Source organism: Pleurodeles waltl, chromosome 1_2 (assembly GCF_031143425.1).
Source record: "Pleurodeles waltl isolate 20211129_DDA chromosome 1_2, aPleWal1.hap1.20221129, whole genome shotgun sequence".
Lineage (NCBI taxonomy): Eukaryota > Metazoa > Chordata > Amphibia > Caudata > Salamandridae > Pleurodeles > Pleurodeles waltl.
The window spans coordinates 1,194,383,587-1,194,400,283 of NC_090437.1; the positions used below are offsets into that span (position 1 = coordinate 1,194,383,587).

The 16,697-nt window shown below is 40.2% G+C and overlaps 1 protein-coding gene across 2 annotated transcripts in view; it reads right to left on the bottom strand.

Annotated features, from left to right (window-relative positions):
* GRK4 (G protein-coupled receptor kinase 4) overlaps window positions 1-16,697 on the bottom strand; it is a 327,289-nt gene that overhangs the window by 84,298 nt on the left and 226,294 nt on the right. The gene's annotated exons all lie outside the window — the stretch shown is intronic.

Sequence of the window (16,697 nt, forward strand, 5' to 3'; positions counted from 1 at the left end):
ATGCTGTAACTGGTTAGTTGAACATAAAGACTAGCACATGTTATTTGATGGATGGTATAGCAGTACATATTGCCAGCATTGCTCTGTAGAGACACGTCTTGGCTGCCCAAAACATGTCATCTGAGTTTGTAAAATGTTTTTAGCTCAAATCCTCAAGGTAGGTCAGCATTTGGCTTATCAGAAAATAAATATTAAAACCCACCAGAAATAAAGGATGGTAGAAACCCTTTGGTTCATTAAAGAAGACCCAGAGCCTCACTTGGAGCTAAATGTACATTCTGTGTCACACCCATTCTAGGAGTTGGTGACATTTTTGGGACTCTTAGAATAAGTTTACAAATTAATAGAGAATTGCTTTACCAGTATTGTAGGGGTCTCTTCCAAATAGTAATTCATATTCATATGTATAAAACAAATAGCGGTTTCAAATCATTGAACAGTTTATGCTCCCCAAAGTGATGTGGTGAATGTTACAAGAACAACGGTTGGGCAGAAGGCAATAGTCAAGGGCTACTGCCAACTTAAACTTTGAAAAAAAACTTAAGCTTTTCTTTTCTTTATAAACGCAGTCCCATATTCTGTTAAGGTAAACGAGCTGCATTTTAGGAAAAAAAAGTTTACTTTATTAAAAAGCAATCACAGACACATCTGCTGTAGCCCGCAGACCATGATCCCAGCGATGGCTTTCAATCAGCCCCAGTCAAAATTTGCAACCCACCTAATGAGTATTAAATGAGGTAGGACAGATTGCAACCCACTCTTAATTTTCTCAAGAGACCTATATGTAAGTACCTTCGGAAAATTATTTACTGGTTGCAAATTGTGACCAGTGTTTTGAGAGCAGTAAACAGTACATCTGGCTCCTGGTGTCTATGACATACACTGTAGCCTGGGTGAGTCTGTGGGGCTCAGGAACTTCGGGTGGGGGCAGGGCCTCAGGAGCTGTTGACGTTTAGTGGATTGCTTGCCTTTCACTCTTCAGGAAAAGAGGTGCTATGTTCGCAACCGCACAAAGATCTGATGACTCCCGACATCTTCCCTGCAGGGCTCTACCGTGGGTTATCATTTAAAGATGCCATATGTTGCACTGATTCCCTTCATAACATCTGGTCCCCTAATCCTCTGCCTCCTTTTACATAATTGTAGTACATTTTGATAGCTGATGAGAAGTAAAAAACATCTTCCTATACCAAACTGATGGTAATGCCTACATTGTGTTAATATGTAAGAAAACCTTTGTTACTATTGTGTTGTGAACTGCACGCGCGCAGTAGTAACTCACAATAACTATTGTAGGCAACCCCAGGGTGGGACATGGGATTCCACATCAGACATGCAGAGTCAGAAACATTTGTTTCTAGCTGTGGAATAGCAGACATTACAAACACAGTAGCCGCGTTTTTACAGACAAGAAATGGATCCCATTGAGCAACCACAGTAATTTTGCAATTTGTAAATAAAAAAAAGCGAAACAGTCACTCACTTTTGCAAAAACCTCGTGATTTTTAAAAAACTGCCTGAAAAATTGTAGCTTAAAAAAAACTGTGCTGCCCTCTTTTTTCTGGCACTCCGCTGCCGCTGATCCAGGAAAAGGAGGGTGAGCAACAGGCTAGCAGGCAGCACAGGTCTTAACTTCCTCTGTTGCCTACCTTCTAAATGCTGTGGAATTAGTCTTTGGCCCACCTTATACGTTTCAGTGTGCCCTCTACGGCCTCCCCCCACAGCCCCTCATATCCTGCGAACTGTAGGCAAGGCCGGTTCTAGGGCGGTGCGACCGGTGCCACTGATCGGGGCGCCGACTTCGGGGGCGCCGCAATTTCAAATATATAATGGATTTAAAAGCACCTGCTGCAGCATTTCTTGCCTCCAACAAAGATAACATTTATGAAATTTTTATTCATCATAAAGTAGCGTAGAGGGTTAATATGCCTGCTGCAAAGCACGTGCACCGTGCAGATCACAGAGTGCATATAATGTAACTATATTTACTGTTGTGGGTGTACAAAGTAAAGTGGTGGTAGCAGCATACTATGTTTTGAGATTGATGGTGTGACTGGACTTTTTTTTAAATCTGAGTTAGTGAGCGAATGTTCATATCCTACTGGTCCTCATGTGTAAAGTTCCACTATTACGTGGAACCTAGAACCTAGCTATGATATCCTGTGTGCATGTCAAGTGTGGGTATAGGTGGTGTGGTGTATTTAATTATAATGTTACTGTTCTGCATACTTTTCGTCCAATAGCAACTTTTCACCTAAATGTATTTTTGCATGGAAATGAGATCTGCCCCTCTAAATATTTTCCACAATCATGCTGACGAAGCACCAAGGGTGGTTTTGTACTTCCATGTACTGTCAACCAGACGTGAGGTCATGTAGTTACAAATCTTTTTCACCTAAAGTGACATTTCAATGTGACATTTTCTCTCTTTAAGAGATGATACCCAACAGATGTTCACTGCATTTTGTCATACTAAATTTGCTTCTCAAAATCAATATCCTACGTGTTTTTGCATTTTCCTATTATGGCCAACAACACAAAACAAACAGAGATCCTGTTAATTGGGACCGCCCCAGGATGTATGCAACAGCACCTCAGAGAGCCTCCTGGTCTATGCAAAACGTCAAGAACCTCAAGCCCCGATTCTTAAGGAACAACATGGTAATCTTAGTGACAAGTACTATAGTCACAGATTACGCTCCATTAAAACTGACCTTTCTTATTTTTGCTAAGGATGCACCCCTTTGGGTCAATATTCTACCAGTTTTAGTCCCAGAGGAAATATCTATTATCTCAGACTACAATAACCAGAAATGAGAGCAGCACCATTACCCTGAATCATAATAAGATGCTCTTGATTAGAGCCTTGGGTATCCAACTCCGTACCTTAAGCATATTGTTTAAAGGCCCTAAAGGTTTCTACCATGAGTAGGGACTTTAACAACGATGTGATATGCCGTCAGTCCCAACTGACTATGGCACTAGTTCATCCTCTTCCATTTCACCATCTTCCTATTATCACTCAGATGCCCCTCTTGAAATTACCCCAGGCAGCATAACAGCATCATGATTCAAAACAGGCAGGACCATTATCTTGAACAATGCTACTCCTCTACCGGCACAGACCAAAGTACACCACAGTGAACAAACCCACTTCCTTCCAGTAGCAGTGCACCACTCCTTCAAAAAGTCTACTCATTCAGCCAATCTCTCAGTCCAGCCCACTGACTTTGCTCAGACGGGCTTAACCAACTATAGACATGGTTCATTTGAGATGTGAGATTACTCAACTCATAATTAATTACAACCACCTACTACTGACCAGAGCACAAAACTCTTCAGATAGAATTGCTTAGCATCAAATTAAAGTGAGATCACATGCAATATGTGGTACAAAGTCTGCAAACCACGATTTTCATCTCTATTCCACAAGCACTCCTCTCCCAGGGACTGATTCCTAAACCTGCTGAACCTCGCTTGAACTCCAGTACTTTGGAGAATTTCACCACACACAATACCTCGAACAAATCCCATGTACCTGAATACTCTCTGATCATAGATCCCATAACAGAGCCTGTTATTACAGTCTCCAGAGCTATCCGTCATAAACATAAAGATCAATCTACTCAAGAAGAAAAGTTCCTCCTCTCATCCCTGAGACCTATATTGTACAAATCACATCACAGCTACCTTCCTGAAGTAGATCTGAGGTCTCTAATGCAGTTTCCACATCTACACTCAATCATGATGACTGCACTCATGGAAAATGGTTCTGCTGACCGCCATCCCTCTATCGTACCTGTGGGATGCAACATCCTCCATCTCAAAAGAACAGAAAATACTGGTGGAAAGAAGCCTTCATCCACAATGAGTAATTTAAACGCAAATTGATTAACTCAGTAAACTCATCGTCTGAGGATCTTACGCCACTCACAAGTGCTTTATTTATGTTTTTCTTGATTAGAGCACTAATCATTTCTCCTTCTTCTGTGATTCGATGTTCCGGGAAGATTTCAATCTCCACTGGGACAAAGAGGAAGGCACCAATATATTCATCCTCAAACCATTTCCGTCGGACAGTAAACTACCTTGTATTGCACCATGCCTACACATGATAAGGGCTGTACCTGCACCTGAGTTCTGTAACAAAACAACACATATAAATCTCTAAACCTCTCAGATTGAATTGGTCAATCCTCTTCTTTCTTCTTTTCAAACTTCTGACCTTAAGACACCCCATGCTAAATCAGAGATGGAAATGGTAAAATAAAGAGACCTCAAACACATTGGCAAAGCTGAGACGTCTGGCTTTATTATGCTAATTTGTGCAAATATACATATGCACAAACACACAGAGACTATGCAGGCCTAGCCTTTGTGCAACCAGTTTTTTTGCCTTTGCAGTGTATTTTTTATTCCCACGGCTTGTGATGCTGCTGCTTCATTGTTCAAGATTGCGGTGCAGGTGTCTTGTCGCACTGTGTGTTAATGGTGGCAAGATAATCGTCATCTATCATACTTTGGGATTAGGTAGCAACACTGCATATCCACAATTGGGTATTAAAAATCACAGCATTCTGCGAAAGAGTAGGGTATCGTGCCACCCTTCGGCGGAACCCTTGATCCCTGCTGAAGGGAGTTGTTGCTGACACACTGCAAATGGAATGTGCTCCCATGTTTACTTGCTCCTGGAGCTTTGAGGCTAGTTTGAAAGTTGAAACATCATTTCTTATCAGGTCAGTCACAGTCTGTATTAGATACACTGTTGCTTTCACAGCTGCATCAGAGGCTATAGGTTTAAGGTAAGATCAGCATATGATAAGGGGAAAGCTGCAAATGGGGCTCTTTTTGATAGTTATTGGCTGCCAGGATAATGTATCACAGATCAAGTATAAAAGATGATGACTGTTAACAGCTCCGTGCCCCCTGCTCAGCATATAGCAAGAAAATATCATAAAGCTTTAATATTTATGTACCAATCATGTATCAAAAAGGTGAGTACCATCTCTAGAAAATACTACCTGAAAAACACAAATCTTCAAAAATTTGAGTCCCAGGTAATCCTGCTCACTGTATCAATTTTCATAACCAGAAACATAATGCCAAATCGATATTAGCTGCGTGTGCTAACAAGGGTCATTTAGGACCTCATTTTCTTAGTGACACCCGAACGCCAGTCAGGGCTCACCCATCCATCGTGGTTCCCTAGCAGGGCGTACTGCTGGCAGAATTTGCTGATGGCTGGTTTCCCTGTTTTCATGAGCCTTCCTTGTAATTGGCAATACCTGCTGGTTGGTAATGGGTGGCCCTTTTGCCGGAATTAAGATAACACAAATTATCCTAATGAGGTTCTGATTCTATGATTCCAACACATCTGTGAGATACTTGTGTAAGGTTTCTTTAACCTGGAAGGCTACAATTATGGCGAAGGTCTCTGATCTTCAAGCAAGTAATATCACAAACATGTATTAATGGAAAAAGACAACATCTGAGTCAACAGATCAAATTAAACAACGTCATCTGGTAGTCCCCATGTCCCACTTACTCCAGATGATTGACTAGTGCTATGATCCACTGCAAGACTAACTAGAACTGAGAAACTATTTTGGAATTTCATAGTGTTCCACCCTCAGTCACACTGGCATGCTAAGTCTTAAAGGGCCCAGGATCTCATGTAATATTAAAATCTATCATCTTCCAAGATATAATAGTTGCTAGACCACAAGCCGCGTTATCCATATTTTGGATGGACTTTGGATGCTTTTTGGGCGGCTCTGCACTTAGCTAGAAAGATTTGGAATTCTCCAACAGAAATGTTCATTTTTTGATTAAGCATTAATTCTATCAGGAGAACACATAACTGAGAATTCACTTTTGGTGCTGCACCTCTACTGGGGAACAAGACTGTGCAAAGTATTCTACCACACACAAAGACAGATGTAGAGCAAGTTTCAAAAAACTGTTGTGTCTTCAGAAAGTGCTGCCTGGCACCACAGGGACATCCCCATACATTTGACAAGTACAGATCAACTGTTAAATTGATATTTCCATTATTGAAGTTTATACAGCATCCTGCATCACCCCGTGGATACTTCAGAGCACTGTACTGTTTGAGTTAGAGTCCAGATTTATGGAACGACTGGAGTCCAGTCTTGAACAGTCCATCACTCTGTTATTACTCGTTCACTACCATCAATTCCGTGGTCTAATGAAATGCTGTTCTGAATAACTTGATATTCAAAATTTGACGAAGCACACGTATTTGGGTTTTCCCCACAAAATCAGGATCAGAGAGTCACATACTTTCCATCTTTCTGAGTTTCTTGCTCTTGAAAGTTTATTCAGTGGTCCAAACTGACGTTGCTGGCCTGAGATTCCTCATTGGGCTGTAGGAGGTGTCAGTGCTTAATTTGTTAAAGAAAAATTAGTGCCAGTGCTGTCATCAGGAGGCCACTGCTGCTTGCACTACCCATTGCCCCTGCTAGCAACAGCAATGACAGAACTAACACAACCACTAATCACCACACCCTACAAGTGTGACATTTTCGGACTATTCAAGACCCCAAAAGCTATAAGAATGGCTTAGGCAGCAGGTATTAGTCATTTTTTAATGTAGATTGAATTAATAAAAAACGGCTGTTGTGCTAGTCTCTAATTTACATAAACAGCGCCTCCATGTGGCAGACTGTCATAAGTGCTGATGTTGACAATTAGGTACCGGTGCCGAGCACTGGACACCACCAGTTCAAAATAAGCACTGTTTGGTGTTGAGTCTCAAGTTATTAGAAAATGTGGTTACGTATTCTTTGTGGTTCGAAAAGGGCTGTTTAGAGTTTTTCCACTTTTTCTTCAAAACTTCCAGTATCAGCTAAGATTTACTTCTGGTGTCTCGTTAAACCTTTCGCATGTGTAGTTTATTCTTCAGAAAACTTGAAAAGCCAAAAAATACAGCTTTGTGTACGATACGTCAGTGGAGATCTATGAGAAACTGTGTGATATGATGTGATTTCTGTGGTAAGGCAAGCAGCTGCATGAAGCACAGCCTCGAGGCTTGCCATTGTTTACTTGGGCAAGCCAAAAGGTATACCTTTAATGCCATACAGACAGAAAGGAATCACTGTTTTGAAACATGATGGAGGAATGGAAAGCTTTAGCTTCCTTTGAAGATGGGCTTAGAAAAGGAGCCAGCTTTGTTTATTCTGGAGATATAGTGGGTCGTATTTAATTTTTGCCAGTGATGTAATTCAAGTGGTTTGGAAAACGTGAGCAGGGCAGTAGAGACATCATACTGGCCCAACACCATGTTGAACAGGTGGGGTAAAGCGTTTCTGGAGTGCAGGAGGAGGAATTCAGTTTTTGTTAGTATTTAATTTCAAGGAGAATACGGAGATTCAGTTTGCTATTTTCATGAAGATGTTTACGCTCAGCTTGTTTGCAGGGTTTGCAATTGAGATAAAGTTGTGTATTGTCTGAGTGAAGATGTATGGTGTGCTTTTTATAGCATTGAACCTAGTCTTTTCACATAGACATTGAAGAGGGAGGTCAAAAGGATGGAGCCTTGAGTACACCATATTTAATTGTTAGTAAGGGAAATCAGAAAGAGCCCATTTTACAAATTGGTGTTTGGATGAGATTAAGGAGGAAAACATTTCCATACACAACCTTTTGGTTGATAGTACTTTAAGCAAGGTTTCATGGTAGATGGCATTAAATGTGTAGAAGGAAAATGTTACTTACTAGTAGACATCTATTCGTGGTGTGTAGTGCTGTTGATTCACATGCTGTACATAAGCTCGCCATCTAGTGTTGGGTTCGGAGTAGTACAACTTGTTTTTGTTTGAAGAAAGTTTTCGAGCCACGGGATCGAGTGACTCTTCCTCTTGGTGATACTGCGCATGGGCATTGAGTCCTTTGTTAGATTGTTTGTCCACTGGCGGGAGAGTGAAGTAGCGAAAAGAGTATATTAAGATATAAAAGATGTCCATGCAATGTAATCACATATGTACACACACACACACACACATATATATATATATGTGTGTATATATATATATATATAAACAAACTATAAGGGAGGGTGCATGTAAATCTATAGCACTACATGCCACAAATAGATGTCTACTGGTAAGTAATATTTTCCATTCAATGGCATTTGTAGCTGTAGATAGCATAGACTGTAAAGCAGTCCCTCCATGAAGTGGTGGCTAGTGTGTAGGGGTTTTAAGTGCAGCTTGTCCAACATTTGCCTGTTGTCTGGCAAAGACGTCTACACAATAATGTTTAGTAAAGGTGTATGGTGTCGACCTTGTTGCTGCTTTACAAATATGTGCCATTTGTATGTTGCCTAGAAAAGTCATAGATGTACCTTTTTCCCATTGGAATGTGCTCTAGGTGATACAGGTAATTGTCTTTTAGCTTAAGTATAGCAAGTTTGAATGCATTTGACTATCCATCTTGTTATAGTTGTTTTAGATACTGGGTCTCCTTTATGTGGTTGTGAGAAAGCCACAAAAAGTTGTTTTGTTTTCCTAAAATGTTTTGTTCTGTCTAAGTGGTACATAAGATCTCTAGAGTATGTAGAGCTCTTTTTGCTACTGAATCTGGTTTTGGGAAGAAAAATTGCAGTTCTGTTGTTTGATTAATATAAAATTGTGGAATGACTTTTGGAAGAAATGTTGGATTTGTTCTTAATAAAATATTTTCTTTGTGAACCTGAAAGAAGGGTTCTTCTAAGGTTAGTACCTGGAGCTCACTAACACGCCTGAGAGATGTGATAGCAATTAAGAATGCTACTTTCCATGAAAGGTATTGTAATAGGCATGAATATAGTGGCTCAAATGGTGGAGCCAAGAGTCTTGTGAGTACAATGTTTAAGTTCCAAGATGGAGCTAGATGAATCCTTGGTGGAATTATTATTTTTAGTACTTCCATATATGCTTTGATAACTGGAATTCTAAACAATGAAATATGTTGCCTTTTTTGCAGATCTGCAGCTATAGCGGCTGAATGTAAACAAATAGATGTGTAGGCTAAATTTGCCTTTTGGAAATGTAATAAATATTGTACAATGTCTTGTACTGTTAGTTGAAGAGGGTCAATGGTTTTTGTTTGAGAGTAACAAACAAAACATTTCCAATTTGCTCCATAACACGGTCGAGTGGTAGGTTTGCATGCTTGTTTTAGGATATCCATACATTCTTGTGGTAAATGTAAATATCCAAATTCTGTGACTTCAGAAGCCATATCGCTAGGTTGAGTGATTCGGATTTGGATGACTTATTTGTCCCTGTTTGTGTGTTAGAAGGTCTGGTCTGTTCGGAGGTTTTTGATGAGGAACAACTGAGAGTTCCAGAAGTGTTGTGTACCATGGTTGACGTGCTCATGTAGGGGCTACTAAGATCATGTTGAGGGAAGATTGTTTTATCTTTTGTACTAGGAATGGTAAGAGTGGGATAGGGGGAAAAGCATAAGCAAATATCCCTGACCAACTCATCCATAGAGCATTGCCTTTGGACTGAGGGTGTGGGTACCTGGAGGTGAAGTTTTGGAATTTTTTGTTTTGTTGCAAACAGATCTATTTGAGGTGTTCCTCACTTTGTGAAGTACTGTTTAAGGACTTTTGGGTTGAGTTCCCACTAGTGTGTTTGTTGATGCGTCCTGCGTAGCAGGTCCGCTAACTGGTTGTCTGTGCCCGGGAGATATTGTGCCACTATGTGAATGGTGATGAATCGCCCACTTCCACAGTAATTGTGCTAACTGGGACCGTTGTTAAGATTGTTTCCCCCCCTGTTTTTGAAATTAGTACATGGCAGTCATATTGTCTGTACGTATGAACACTGTCCTGTGCTGCAGTTGTGGTAGGAATGCCTTAATTGCCAAGAATATTGCTTGCAGTTCGAGGTAATTGATATGAAGAGACCGGTGAGTGTCGTCCCATATTCCCTGAACTGTTAGGTTGAGGAGATGAGCTCCCCACCCATTGTTTGAGGCATCTGTTGTGAGAGTAATCGGAGGCACATGGTCTACAATGGCCGTCCTTTTAAGAGGTTTGTGGTATTCCACCAATGTAGAGAGAGTTAAGTCTGGCGGTCCAACACTAGATCTTCCATTTGACCCTGTGCCTGAGACCACTGACGAGCGAGACACTGTTGAAGAGGATGCATACGAGGTCTGGCACTAGGCACTATGGCAATACAAGATGCCCTCAGACCTAACAGTTACATCACAGTTCTTACTGTGTATGTCTGGTTCTGTTTTAATGTTGCAATTAAAGTTTGAAAAGCTTGGATCCTGTTTTGGTTGGGAAATGCTACTGCTAATTGTGTATTTCGGATAGCTCCTAGGTAGGGTTGCTTTTGCAGAGGTTGAAGGTGGGACTTGAGGTACTTTATGGTGAATCCTTGAGAATGTAGGAGGTGTATTGTAGTTTGTGTATCTGTTTGACACTGATGGAATGAATTGGCCGTTATGAGCCAATCGTCCAGATAAGGAAAAACATTAATTTGTTTTCTTCTGAGATGTGCTGCCACTACTGGAAGGCATTTTGTGAATACTCTGGGAGCAGTTGTGACTAAGAAGGGTAACACTTTGAATTGGTAATGTTTTCCTGCTACAACAAATCTTAGGTATTTTCTGTGTGCAGGATGAATGGCATTGTCTAGGGCTGTCATAAAGTCTCCTATTAGTAAAACAGGAATAACATCCTGAAGAGTGACCATGTGAAAATGTTCTGATAGAATGTAGTGGTTTAAGGGTCTGAGATCTAATATTGGTCTGAGAGACCCATCTTTTGGGGAATTAGGAAATACAGGGAGTAAACTCCTGTCCCCTGGATTTGTAATGGTACAGGTTCTATAGCCCTTTTTAGAAGAATGGAATTTACTTCTTCTTTGAGAGGGGTTAGATAATCTTGTAAGAGTTTGTGTGTACGAGGGGGTATATTTGGTGGAGTGGACATGAGCTCCAGACAATAACCATTCTGGATAATATGAAGTACCCATTGATTTGTGGTGATTTCAGTCCATTGGGGGGTAAAAAAGTTGTAACCTTCCCCCTACAAGAATGATGTGGTTCAATGTTAAATTTTTTGAGCCATTGTTTAGAGGCTGCAGAGGAACCTCTAGAGGAAGATGGTTTTCCTCTTTGCTATTGTTTCCTCCATATGACCCTCTGAAATAACCTCTATTGTATTGCGAGGTGGGTCTAGTTTGACTTGTGGTTGGTTCTTGGAATGATGACCTGAGTCCTCAGCTAAACCTTGCACAACAAAAATTACTTCTATGTGTGCTGGCTTGCAAAGTTCCCACTGCTCTGGCAGTTTGATTGTCCTTGTTTAATTTTTCATGTGTGGTATCCACTTGTGGACCAAATAAACGCTTATCGAAGGGCATATTTAGAACTGCCTGTTGTACCTCTTGTTTAAAGCCTGAACATCTAAGCCATGCACGATGATTTATGATGACACTTGTATTAATACTATGTGCTGCGGTATCAGCAGCATCAAGTGCACACCTAATGGAGTTGTTAGATATTGTTTGGCCCTCATTTACAATCTCTACCCCTCTTTTACGATGTTCCTCTGGTAGGTATTGTAAAAGTTCCTCCATAGCATCCTAGTGAGATCTGTCATATCTAGGGAGTAGAGCTTGAGCATTGGCAATTTACCAATGATTAGCCACTTGAGTTGCTACTCTCTTCCCTGCAGCATCTAATTTTTTACTTTCTTTGTCAGGAGGAGGTATGTCTCCTGTTGATTGGCTATTAGCTCTTTTCCTAGCAGTAGATGCTAGAATAGAGTCAGGAAGAATTTGTGCCTTTATATATAGAGGATCAGTGGGTGCAGCCTTATACTTTTTTATCAACTCTAGGAGTGATTATCCTTGCCCTAACAGGCTCTTTAAATATTTCATCTGCATGTCTAATCATTCCTGGCAACATTGGAAGAAATTGGCTTTCTTTGTGTGTTGCATCAATAGTGTCAAATAAAAAGTCTTCCTCCATGGGGTCAGTGTACATACTTACATTCTGGCTGGGTAAAGATCCGGATCCTAAGGTGCAATGGGATCTGGCTCATACTCATCCCATGGGTCTTGCTCATCTAATGTATCCCCTATATCTTGTGACCCCCAGGTGGTAAACTAGGTTGTGTGAATCCTAAATGAGTAGGAGATGGTGGAGTATGTTGTGGAAAGGTAAGTAAAGGTGGAGATCTGGAAGTATGAGAAGAAGTCTTTTCTTTAGCGGTCTTCTTCGGAGATGCAGAGGACCAAAGACTTTCTTCAAAAGTTAATTTCCTCTTTAGAGGTGGCGGAGGTGATGCTATAATCCACCCTGTTCCTTGCTGAATCTGAAGTCGGTGCTGTCTCGCATCCATAACTTCCAAAATTGGTTACACCTGTGGTGTAGGGTATGTTACGACTATCCAGAGTCAGTTTGAGTCTTTTGAAGTTTTTTCGGTTATGTAGCTTTTTTCGGATTGAAAATTGTAGGTGCCGAAATTGTGGCTGTTTGTTGTTTCTTTTGCAGTGTCGAAGAGGTCAGTACCGAAACAGCGTATAGTTTTTGTTTTATCAGTGCTGAAGTGGAGCTACTGGAGGTCGATGACAAATACTTGTCTTTGGCTTGTTTCTATGCTCTGCTGGTATGTGGGCATCTGAATAACTTTCTCTGCTCCGACCATGGATGGGATGCAGTAGCGGACCGGTGACTTTGTGATATGTGCTTTGAGTAATAATATGGAATCTTCACTGTTTGGGATTCCAATGAGAATGTTGACGGAGGAGGCTGGAGCAGTTACAGGGAGACGTTGAAGGAGGTGCAGAGGATGGGATGTTTTCTCCTGTATTTCGTAGAACTAAAGCTTGAATAAAGAATGAAGATTATTCCTCCTATTCGAGCGTCTTTACTACACTGGTGTATGCGCGCAGCGATATTACGTGGAGACTTTCCTTTGTTTGAACAGCTGATTGTTCCTGCGCTTATGTTATTATGTTGCTGCTGTGAAGCTTGGCCAGCATTTCTTTACTGTTAATGTTTCAGCGATATAGGCTCGAGACCTTCTGCTGCCTGGCAACGCGTCCATTACAGAAGACGCTAACTACTATACTGCTGTGAAGTTTTGCTGATATTCCTTTACTTTTAACGTTTTGGCAATACGCTCTCATCGTTATTTCTAACAACGAAAGCGCATCGAGACCTCCTGCTGCCTGGCAATGCATCCATTACGAAAGACGCTGATTACTTTTTCCCATCAAAACTATTGTGTCAATATCTCCTGGCAACGCATCCATTACGGGAGACATTTATTTCTCTGAGCAGTAGTCTAAACTCCTGATTCCTGGCAAAACATTTGATTTCTTTGAACCTTGCACTCAACTTAGTACTGCGCATTTACTGCATAAACGATTTATCGTTCATCATGGAATCTTACCTATTGGAAACTGCGATAGGCACGCACATGTAAGATATTTTCCTTATATGGCGTCTTCTAGTTTTTTTGGTTTTGTTTGGCCTACCTGCAGTGATAGGCATGCTTTAAAACCCGTTTTCTGACATTTCTGAAAGTTTATAAATTAATATATATGTACTTATATTTTTTTGGGGGTTGAGGTACAGAATGTACAGCTCCACCATTCTCTTTCCACTCCTGGAGATCCACCTATAAAGTGGGGAAAATGGAAAAAGGTTTTTGAAAGGTACTCCTGAGTATGTGGTACCTCATTGAGTGCGGAAAGAAAAACTGTGTTATTACTTCACTGTCTTGGAACGGAGGGTCAAGAGGTATTTGATTACCTTCCTGATAAGCTATTAATCTAAATTATTATGAAACCCGCATTAGGAAGTTAGATTTACATTACTTACCAAAAGTTAGCACTATCTTAGAAACATACTATCTTGGTAAAAGAGTTCAATACGAGGGTGAATCTACTGAGAATTACATAACTGACCTAAGATGTTTAGCTTCTTCATGCAAATTTGAACATTACTTGATGAAAGAATTTGCGATCAGTTCATGCTGGGTTGCAATATTGAAAAGGTACGTGACGAGTTGTGGTTACTTGATGATCCTCATGTTGTTGAGGTAATAGCTCTTGCTAAGAAGATTGTGCACTCCATGAAGTGTGTTGAAGTGATGAAAAGTGATGGTAACAAAAATCTCAGTGTAGTAAGTGAGGATAAAACTAAAAATAATAAGATTGTAAGCAAAGAGTTTGTACAACGTAATTTAAAAATAAGGTTTTACAGGTGTGGCAAAGAAGGTGATTTTGCAAATGACAAGATTTGTCCAGCTCTCAATAGTTCTTGCTTATTTTGCAAAAAGAAAGGGCACTTTTCATTAGTGTGTAAATTGAGAAAATCTAAGCAATCTGTGAATGAAGTTGGTAATCAGTCTTGTGAAGATGAAGATGTTTCTGACTTTATCTGTGGACAGATAGTTCTACAAGTGACTGATAATAATTTTAGTGATCCATTAGATTATATTTATGTAGAGGGAAAAAAACGAAAGTACTATTTGATTCTGCTGCTAAAATCACTATAGTTTCCAATACATTTTATGAGGAAGAACTTAAAAGAAAGATCAAATTGTTGAAACCTGATATTAGACCGTGTGCTTATGGTGGTGAACCCATTGACCTACATGGTTACTTTATTGGTTTGATTGAATACGACCAAGGGTATACTTCAGGAAAAATGTATGTTTCAAAAAAGGGTGACAGTAGCATAAGTTGGTGGCATCAAAAGAATCTAGGGGTAATGTTTGAGCCTAACAGTTCTCCATCCATAATTGTAAAAGAACGACAATCTGTAAATAAGGTGGAAAATGTTGGTTTGTCTTCTGAACTTCTGGTTGATTTATGTAAAGAGTTCTTTAATATTTTCAGTGACAAGATTGGGTGTATGAAAGGTTATTCTCACAAACTTCAATTAGTCCCTGGTGCTGTACCTTTCTGCAGCAAGGTCCGCAGTGTTCCCTTTGCAGTGAGGGATGAATTACAGTCTGAATTGGAAAAATTGAAGGAGCAAGGTGTGATTGAAGAGGTGAAAGGAACAGAATGGTTGTCTCCAATCATAATTGTGAAGAAATCTAATGGCAATATAAGATTATGTGTGGATCTCCGCAAACTTAACAAGTGTGTGTTGGTTGACAAATATCCTCTTCCAAATATTTCTGAATTATTATCCATGGTGTCTGGGGCCAAAGTATTTTCTACTACTGATCTTACTTCGGCCTATCATCAGATAGAGTTTGATGAGTCTTTCAGGAGTCTTACAGCGTTCACAACACCTTTTGGTACTTTTAGGTTTGCCCTGCTACCTTTTGGGTTGATTTCGGCTGCCTCTGTATTCCAGCGTGTAATGGAGCAGATTTTGTGGGGATTTGATGGGGTATGTATTTATCAAGATGATATTTGAGTTTATGGTAAGGATACGAGTGAATACAATGGGAGACTCAGGAAGGTACTGGAGAAAATTTCTGAACACAACTTGACCATCAAGGTAGAGAAGTCAAATTTGCTGTTGATACCATTGACTATTTAGGTCACACTATCACAGGTGATGGTTTAATACCCAAAAAGGACATAGTTAATACTATTCAAGACATGATTTCTACTACCTCAAAAGAAGAACTCATGCGATTCTTAGGAATGGTTGAGTATTACAATAAATTCATAAAGGATTTTGCCAGTTCCTGTTTTAACATGAGGCGATTATTGAAGAAAGGATTTGAATTTCCTTTGAGTGATGAATGTGAAAAAAAATTGTAGAATTGAAGAAGAGTCTATCTGAGGCTCCAAAATTAAAAAAATGTGAACAAAATTTGCAATCCACGTTGGCTACTGATGCTAGTGGCAGAGGTTTGCAACAAGGCAGGTTTGGACCTGAAAACACTATTAGTTTTATTTCCAGAAGTTTGAAAGGTGCAGAAACTAAATATTCAGTTATAGAGAGAGAATCACTTGCAGTACATTGGGCTATCAAGAAATTTTTGTAGGAAGGTTCGTTTGTTGTAAGGACGGGTCATAAGCCATTGTGTGAAGTTTTCAGTTCTAAGGGGATAGAGGCAGTGTCAGGGGGGATCACCAAGTGGATAGTAAGTTTACAAGAGTATGATTTTGTTGTGAAATATGTTCTAGGGGTGGACAACATCTCAGCTGATGTCCTCTGCCGGATCTGAGCAATCAGTGTGATGATAATTCAAGTGATGATTTAGAACATTATGAGTGTGTGTGTGAAGGTGATTATGAAATCATATCCAAAGAGAAGTGGCGTGATGAAATTAAATCTGACAGTGTTCTTGTGGAAGTTATGAAATTAATACAGATGGGTTGAAAGTATAAAGAACAAGGTAGTGTTGAGGGTAGGGATTTTTGGGGAGTTAAAGATCAACTGGCGGTGGATCGAGACTTGTTAGTCAGGGGGATGAGACTAGTTCCCCCTAATAAGGTGAGAAGACACTTGATAGATCATGCACATAGTAGCCATATGTGCGTTCCAAAACTAAGGAGAGATTACGTTCCTCTTACTGGTGGCATCGTATGGACACTCAATCTGAGAGGGTAGTGAGAGATTGTGTACAGTGTGCTATCAGTGAGAAAGCCATGAAACCCAAGGTACACCCCATGGTAATTCGGAATGGGAAGATATTGCATTAGATATTTTGGGACCTATTCATAGTGGGGATTCGATGGAGTACA